The sequence below is a fragment of the Notothenia coriiceps genome, unplaced genomic scaffold (genome assembly GCF_000735185.1).
Source record: "Notothenia coriiceps isolate Sejong01 unplaced genomic scaffold, NC01 NC01_scaffold00003414, whole genome shotgun sequence".
Lineage (NCBI taxonomy): Eukaryota > Metazoa > Chordata > Actinopteri > Perciformes > Nototheniidae > Notothenia > Notothenia coriiceps.
The window spans coordinates 59,812-68,583 of record NW_011336115.1 but is presented as its reverse complement, the minus strand read 5'-3'; the positions used below and the strand labels follow the sequence as shown (position 1 = coordinate 68,583).

The window sequence follows — 8,772 nt, the reverse complement described above, 5'->3', positions numbered from 1 at the left end:
CCACTACGTCAGCACAAATGACTGACGAGACTTTTGGCAATTTGATCTTTGTAATCACACACACACAATCGCAGCATAGAGGGCCCTGAATAGAAAAGCAACAACTCTGTTCATTGGTCATGCTCATCTCAGAACTCATCCACACACAGATCACAACCTTCACACTCTCACCTCTCTGCGCGTCTCCAGCCGATCTCAGGCAATACTCAAGAGCGCGCAGTAGGCTCACGTCTAAGTTAATCTCGCATCACACGCAGTGAACGCGCGTCACCTCCTCAGAGACATGCTTAATAAACTGCAGCGTGCTGATTCGAATAGCCATCGAGGCGCCCAACGCATTGTTGTTTTCGCGACGCATATAAGATTCATCCCATGCGATCACTAATACGCAGCTCTTCATATTTCTCCATGATCTCTCGTTGGTCCGAGGCTCACATATGACTGGTGCTACGTACTCTTCTAATAACCTAGTTCTCCATGTCACACCTACACGTAGACGTGCATCTCTCTTCACATACTGAGTATTATCTTTTCATTTGAATATAATCACATATCCTGGACTACGAGAGAAAAGCTGAAAAACAACAAAGTTATGCTGACACTTCTTGACATTTCGACACACAGCATGCATCACAGAACTGAAATATATCTCACACAGTGTTTTGTCTAGATCTTGACAATTCCTATTCATTGCACATTTGTTTGCAGGCAGTAGATTTATTGTAATCATGAATATGAAAGTCAAAATTGAAATTGCAGACTTCTGCAGATGAGGAGTCTATCTATTCACAACGACGAGCCAGGGTCTTTCATATAGAGGAGTTAGATTAAATCTGTTTTAGTACTTGATGGACATGAACTTTAAAGATATACCTACTTAATGCATCAGTTTATCATGCAACATATCACAGGTCCAGATAATACAGAAATGCTTGAAGTGTCTTTGGCAGTCCAAACACCAAACCAGTTCATCCTGCAGCAATTACATCATCAACACTACCCCACATGCTATTCAGCCCCTATCGGAGAGCTACCAAACGGTGCTGTATTCTCATGTCTATGTACTTTAGATCGCAAACAAAGTAAGGACCCCCTCCCCATCAAGACCCTCTGAGAAGCAGATTTGGTTACAAAGAACTCAAGGTGCTCTACGGAGGAGATTCAGTGATAAGGGGGGGGGGGTTACCTTGGTGTGTATGGTGATTGCTAATGAGTTAGCACAAGACAACACATCGGTCATAGACATCATCAGACGTGAATCTCAGAATTCTTTATGCAATCAGCTCATTTTCAGACGGTTTTTATAGAAATGGGAGTGCAAAAAAGAGAGCAAAATCCATGGTTGATAACTCTGAAGCTATTATCAGGAGTCTCGTGTCCACACGATGGGGATGCACATGTTGAAGTGTAGAAGAGACACTAGTAGGAATAAGGGGACAAACCCATGTTGAGTAGAAGAGACAATGAACGAAGAGGGTGAGACACATTGTTGATGTATGAGAAGAAGTATATGAAAGCAGAGGGGACACTGTTGATTGTATATGGGAGACACATGGAGAGACGGGGAGTAACACTGTTGATTTTATGATGAGCATATATTAAGAAAGAGAAGGGGTCACAGAGTTGATGTACATAGAAGGAGACATGAAGAAGAGGGGACACAATGTTGATGTAGAAGAGACATGGAAGAAGAGGGACCATGTTGATGTAGAAGAGACATGGAAGAGAGGGTGACTACGCAATAAGTGTGATTGTAAGAAAGAGACGCATTATCGGTAGATAGAGAGGGAACTTTTTGTAATGTATGAGAGTATGATAGAACAAGATGATGGAGTTGAAAGGGGACCACATGTCGCAATGTAGAAGAAGACTTGAAGAAGAGGGGACACATGTTGATAGATGGAGATCCTTGATGTATAGAGGGCAACACAATATTAGATAGGTTCTAAGAAGAAGGAGACATGTGATGAAAGAGGGGAGCCACGATGTCGATTTAGACGCAGATGCACAATGAGAAGGGGGACACATGTCATGGATGTAGAGTTAGCGTAGAAGAGACGTAGAAGTAAAGTGGATTTTGCATGCAATAGGTGTGTGTATTATAAAGACACTGTATCATACACAACAGGACCTGCGAAAACTCAAACGGTAAGCGGACTTCCGGGACTCGACTTGCAGACTTGTCGGGTCTTGACTTGGGACTTGACCGCCGGACTTTGCCTGTCCTCTGACTCCGGGCTGTGACTCGGGACTGTGAAGGCAACGAACTTGAGACTGAACGTTGTGACTTGCAAACAAGTGACTTGGTCCCGACCTCTGGTAGATATGTATCGAAGAAACTATGGCAGAATTGGACAGATTTAAACAGGCGTGACTGCGGTGACACACATACTTGATAGATGTCATTGTAATGGGCGCACTGTTGAGGAACCTGTGACCCAATGTTTTCATTCATTGCATAACTGCAACCGTAGTTTTAGTATATGATATGTCAACTGACACTTCAGAAAACTCGTTGAAATCTTGAAAGGGATGTGCAAAGATCAGCAATTACTAACGTTGTTTAAGTTAACTGTGAGTACAGAACTAACGAGTAGTGTAATATACTTATAGGAGTTGCAAGATCAATATAAGCTGCTTCTAAAGCACTAACTAACTATTGATAACAAAGTTACATTATTCGGCCTATCCTGATGGTGGGTTCTGTTATCTCACTCTGTGTCTCTCGAATTCACCGTATATTCTTTGCGTTGAGTTGTTTAACGTTAGAGTAGAGTGTATAGGCCAGGTCTTTCTTTACAGTGTCTGAATTCCTCATTCATAGGCCAGCTTTCCACGGTCTATCTTGACTCCACAGGTCCCAACGCACACTGAGCGGTTGGAATCTGGATCTGACACAAGTAACTCATGATGTCCAAATGTTATTAGTATATTGGCAATAGCTTGCCAGTTGCCTCTCATTAGCAATCGTGGAGACTCAGATATCCTGTCGCTACTAACGGCGCAATAACTCGATGAGCATGTATGTGCGTATCATATTCATGATGTCCTATGCTGTGGGATGCAATGTCGATTTGAAGAATATTGTGGTGCTTATTATTTCAATGTCTCACTCACTTTTCAATTTGTACAGCTGCATTTGTGTGATTTTAGTGCTTCTTATCGCATGTGCACTAACACCACCCTATGTTAAACTTTCTACATGGAATAGTGCAAAATGCAGTATCAGCATAACGTGTTCAGCCACTTTCTTCCATTGGAAACAATCTGGTAAAGGTGCGTTTTGACATAATATGTCGGACAGTGGACTGCAGGATGCCATGGAGTGGCCCCTCTGCGAAAGATCAACAGCGCAGTGGCATTTAGGAAGGTGAGCTGGAGGGGCTGTTCGAGTTTCTAGTGTATTGTGAACAAGATGCTTGCCGGTCTCGGTCGGCATCTTCTCTGCTGGTGACGTTAGTCGCTTCTGATATTGAAATCCCTCTGTGGAAGCTCGGCACTCCACAATATCTTTGCTGTGCCAGACTCCGCTTGTAGATTGCAACCACTTTCGGGTATGTCATCCTGTACCTCAAACGTGCTTGGTCTTCTACTGGGTACTGCTCTAGATCCTTTGCTTCTTTCGGCAATTCCCCTTCATACTGTTCTGTTTCTCTGATATAACAGATAGTCGCATATTAGAGCATTCCACTTCTGGCGTCAAAGGACTTACTGTTACTTCCTCAATTTCTTAGATGGAAAGGGCTCTGTAATTATGACCACGTAACCTTTCTCGTGTATTTTGTCCCCCCTTAATATCTTCCTATACAGATTGAGGTGCTTAATACTAATCGACACTAGCAGCTTCTGGCATAAAAGTAAAATGACTCATTATTCTCTTAATGGTCGTTCTATTTTCTGAATGAGTAAGAGTTGGGGCGAGAATAGTAGCCTGCCTGACTGAGATTTTCAATGCAGCTCTTAAATTGATACTGTTTTAAGTTGGTGTGGAATGATTTACCATGCTATCAAGTATTTTGCTTTACAAATGGTGCCGACTTTATCTCGGCTGAGGATATGGTAGAAAGTGACATCCACGTACTGCTTACGTTGGCACTTTTCCATCAGAAACCGTGTCTTACGTGTCGTGTACCCATGTATGACTTTCTCTCTCGCGGATATGAGTTAAATCCACTGGTTTAGTGGTTGAGACGCGGTACGCGTTCCACCACTTATGTAAGGTTGAATTTATTTTTGATAAATATGTTAATAAATCTAACATCCATGTCAGTTTGTCAGTATGCAGTGTTGTGTTATGTGGTCATTGAACGAATTAACCATAATTAGGCAGATTCACAGAGTTGATACATAAACGTAGCTCAATACGCATTATGCAACTTGATTGAAGCGTGTGTTTGTGTGAGATAGCTACAGCGACCTTGTGTTGTGTGTAGTAGCTGACGGTGTCCGCACAGTTGCGGACTGAACACACAGCATTTATTTTGTCCGCGTCCAACATTTAACTGTGTCCCGATTGAATGCATAGTCGCGCAGGAAGTCTGGATTGGTTCGCTGCAGCCGACACCGTGCTGTAATATATCATTGATTCTAACACGGCATCCTGTAGTTGCGCTGACAGTCAGACGATAGGTCCGCTTCTTATTGTCATCCACTGCTTAAAGATCAACGCAACTCACATTGGTTGTCGTCCAGACAGATGTAACTGTAAACCCTACGTGTAATCCTCAGAATAGTTCACTTCTATACGTTATCGGGGCTCGTTGTAATCCAATGCTTTCTAAGAAGGCAAGTTCCTCCTGTGAGCACAGTGTGTTCTATGATTGGTCGGACACGTAACGATGAATGCATGGACAGCGGCGCGGTCCCGTGGGTCGGATGCGCGTTCGTACCATGGAGAGGGAAATAACTCGCAGCTAACGTTTGCGACCGCACATTCCTACTGAATTACAACTTGAAGAACGAATGTTGAGTATAATATAGAGAAGCTATACGCAAGCTGTTCATACAGGGTCAACTCGTTTACTCTGTTTTACCATAGATCTGTTACTGACATCTAACGATTTTCATATCACTCTTCCTCATGTTTTTAAATCCACATTCAAAAACGTGAGCATTTTCCGGTAGTTTCAACCGGCAACCGGCCAACGGAAAACGTGTAGGACTTTACCCGGAAAACGTGGCGTTTGGTCTGTGGGATTGAACTGTGTTTACAGCTGAGTCACGCACGTTAACTATGTGACTTGATGACTTATCAAGTTCACCTTGGTCGTTTCCTATGGCTTTCGCACTGGTTGCTGTGTCCACGCGGCCTGCCCGCATATCTGGATCCGACATCCTCGTGTATGCATATTTTAAGGTATTTAATATGTGCATTTATCGCATCTTTTTGCATGGTTAGTGAGTGAGGGCTCGTTGTATTGATCGATTGGCCGGTCAAGTATCTGCAACTGGAGGGGCAATCTTGACCTCGTGGAGTCGGGGTAGTCGGTATGTCGTGTTCGGGGTGACCATCAAGCCCCAGGAAGTGCGCCGGACTCATATGAAAATATTCGTGCTGGGCCCAAACGGCGGTACCTAACACTTCCGTTTGGTGCCTGGCCAAGAAGAGAAAGAATGGTCTGGTAAATCGTTGGATAATTTTTTTTAAACTAAATAAACTACCCAGTATGAACCACTTGTATAGCCCTTATTAAAAAGTTGCATTCCTCAAGTTGTAAAAATGTGCTATAATAACGTTATGCTGGGATAGAGTCAGAGTTTCCCTCTGCATTGTGACGCCATCTAACCCACGGGACCGACACAGCGGTTCACGTTGATCGTGCAGATGTAGATTAGCGATCAGTATAAAGTAGTTTCGTCCCTTGGAATATGAAGTGAAGCCTATGTGGGTCACAACACGATTTGACCAGATTAAATAGTACTATCCATATGATATGTCCGAGTGAAGTCGTCATCTATATATCAAATCTATTAATATGTGTCAATATTGATCAAATTAACAGTTTGTATTAATCTTATTGCCTTGTATATATATATATATACTATTTATAGCTTGTGTTGTATTGCTATAAACACCATTAAATCAGAGTTACACCCTTTGTGTACAAACTGTGTGTCAATTAATTACAAGTATGTCGTGTAGTGTTATATTTTAGTGTTGTTTTATGCTTATACCAATTTTGATTTCAGAGCACAGGAGATGCTGGGCACAACATAAAGCTCAACAGTGAAGCTGGCAATGCTGAACAAAACCATGTAGAGTTATAATATTTATTCCAGCTGAAAAAGTCAAAGCTCTACGAAAATGTAATTAAAAATACATAAGGCATTTCAGGTAGAAATCAGCATTTTATATAGGAAAATTCACAAAAATAAGAAATGAAACCTAAAAGAGATTAACACAGTTACCACATGTATACCTCTGATGCTGGCATAGGTGGAACAAATAGTGACAACAAATGTAAATAAAACAATTTATATAGATTAAGAAGGTAATATATATAATATTGATTGCAATTATTATATTAAAAAATCCACCAAACATGATCAACAGGAAAGCCCTCTGAAGGCATTTCATGGTTTGAATTTTTTTTGAGTATGGGGTCCAGACAGTTCAATCAGGAGAGACTTCATTTTGTTTAAGGAACATTTATTGACACATGTCATATGATAAATGTTAAGTCTTTGGCGATTAGACCCTGATCCTGAAATCTTATATCTAAAGGGGGAAAAGCCGTGAGCATATAGGGAACCCCCCGGGGTCTAGACACTGGTGATGATGATGCTGAAGATCTGGATTTCATGAGGAGATGGGATGAAGAGGAGGTGTAATGAGGTCTTTGGATTAACTCTCCTGGCTCTGGATATGATGAACGGAGGTGGGTGGAGAGGAGGCGGGCGGCAGCATGAACACCTGCAATCACAGCTGACTGCAGGAGAGAGGAGAACCATTTTAAAGTTTGGCTGCAGCACGGTGATTGGCTGCTGGAGAATGAGGTGAATGTAATAGGTTAAAGACAGCGCCCGTGATGAGCTGATTATAAGCAGCTGCGGAGTGAATGTATACATACCCAGTCTTCCTGAAAGAACTTGCGCTGAGCTTCATATAGTGACAAGTGTTCAACAGTTCTTCCTGTTGACAGAAGATGGCACTTTTCTGAGAGGGAGCAAGCTGGCAGACACTGGACAGTGGCAAACCAACAGATGAAACAGGAATCTATCTGAGAGGCTATCTGGAAAAGGATAACAAATAATGTCAGCAAGACATGAACATATTTAACCACTATCATTCAATTCCGTAATTGCAGGTTTGTTAGCATGATATTTCAAACAAAAATGGCCTGTCTTAATTTAAAGCCCACTCACCACGTCAAGGTGCAGGCCACGAGTGAGGGCACAACAACGATCACAAACAATACATACACACGAGACAACACTTACATACATATAAATAACTTACATATACTGTACAATGAACAATGAACATTTAACAAATATAATGTTTGGGTAGTTATTTTAATATATTGAATACATTGAATACATTTAACACATTGAACACTTTGAATACATCATACATTTAACATAAATAACACAATTGAAATGTACAATAACTAAACCCTTAACTACATACACTATACATCTCCAGTGTGGCAATATTTCAGCAACATTTGGTATCAGATATGAAAAAAAAACTGACCTGTTGAGAGTTTTGCGTGTCCATGTTCAGTACAGACTTGTTAAGCGTACTCCAAGTAGTATGTTGAACACAGATTTGCGAACAAAATACACCAAATTGGTCAGTTGCAGTTGAAGGTACAGATACAACATAATGAATATTGGCTAGAAAGAAGCTTGGGATGTTGCTGTTGACATTCACATAAATCGTTCCACTGTTGAAAACCATGTGTTGCGTTTCTTAACAATAAATAAACAGAGGACTGTGACATACATTCAAATCCACATATAGAAGGAAATATAGAATAAATATGTTTACTTTCAACAGTCATAAGGAAAAGAAAACACGTACAGAGCTACTAAGACCTAATTACTAGCTAGCCGCTAGCTGCTAACTGCCGCCTCGTTAATATCAAACTCCATCATATAACAATCCAGTGCCATGCTGTCATGAACGCGCGGTGCTGTTACGTGTACGCAAATTGACGTGCTTGATGTGAACGAGCATTTTGGGGGCATGGTTAAAGTTGCGCATGCGCTATGAGCGCACATACGGGTAGTTCTCAGGCATGCCGGGTAATCTGTGACGTTTCGCTCTCTCGAAAGTTGGGCCATTTTATCATCATGCGCTAATAAGCAACTCTCATAGGAATGAATGAGGCCCCGCCTCCCACGCTGTATCCAGTTCTTATTATACATCCATGAAAACGCCTCGTTGGAGATTTCTCATTTTCCTATGTTTTCTTCCTGGGTATCGTGACTATGGATACCCAGTAGCCACGCCCAGAGCTATGGCCACACCCTCTGCCAGCCGAACATATGAGGCTTGTTTGAGACAAGCGAGACCGACTCAGACCTGCGCAAATGCGATCGCCGTCTTGCAAGTAGGCTACGTTGCATGATGGTTAGTCATTAGGCTTGTTTGAGACGAGCTGCGGTTCGCCTCGAAAGTAGACGAGAATAGCCGATCGCAGCCGGGGGAGGTCTCAAAAAGCTCGCGTGAAGTCGGACAGCTTGGAGTCGGCTTCTTCTTCAACTTTAAGGTGCATTTCAACGTCTCATGTGAGCGAGCCTCCAGAGCAAGTCGGACAAAATGAC

General features: G+C 42.1%; 1 protein-coding gene and 1 long non-coding RNA gene across 2 annotated transcripts in view; one reads left to right on the top strand and one right to left on the bottom strand.

Annotated features, from left to right (window-relative positions):
- LOC104941497 (piezo-type mechanosensitive ion channel component 2) overlaps nt 1-8,772 on the top strand; it is a 55,587-nt gene that overhangs the window by 2,396 nt on the left and 44,419 nt on the right. The window lies entirely within an intron of this gene.
- LOC104941488 (uncharacterized) lies at nt 6,773-8,175 on the bottom strand. Its single transcript, XR_797902.1, has 3 exons — nt 7,697-8,175; nt 7,071-7,132; nt 6,773-6,929 (listed from the first exon to the last, which is right to left on the bottom strand). It is a non-coding gene; the product is annotated as an uncharacterized lncRNA (long non-coding RNA).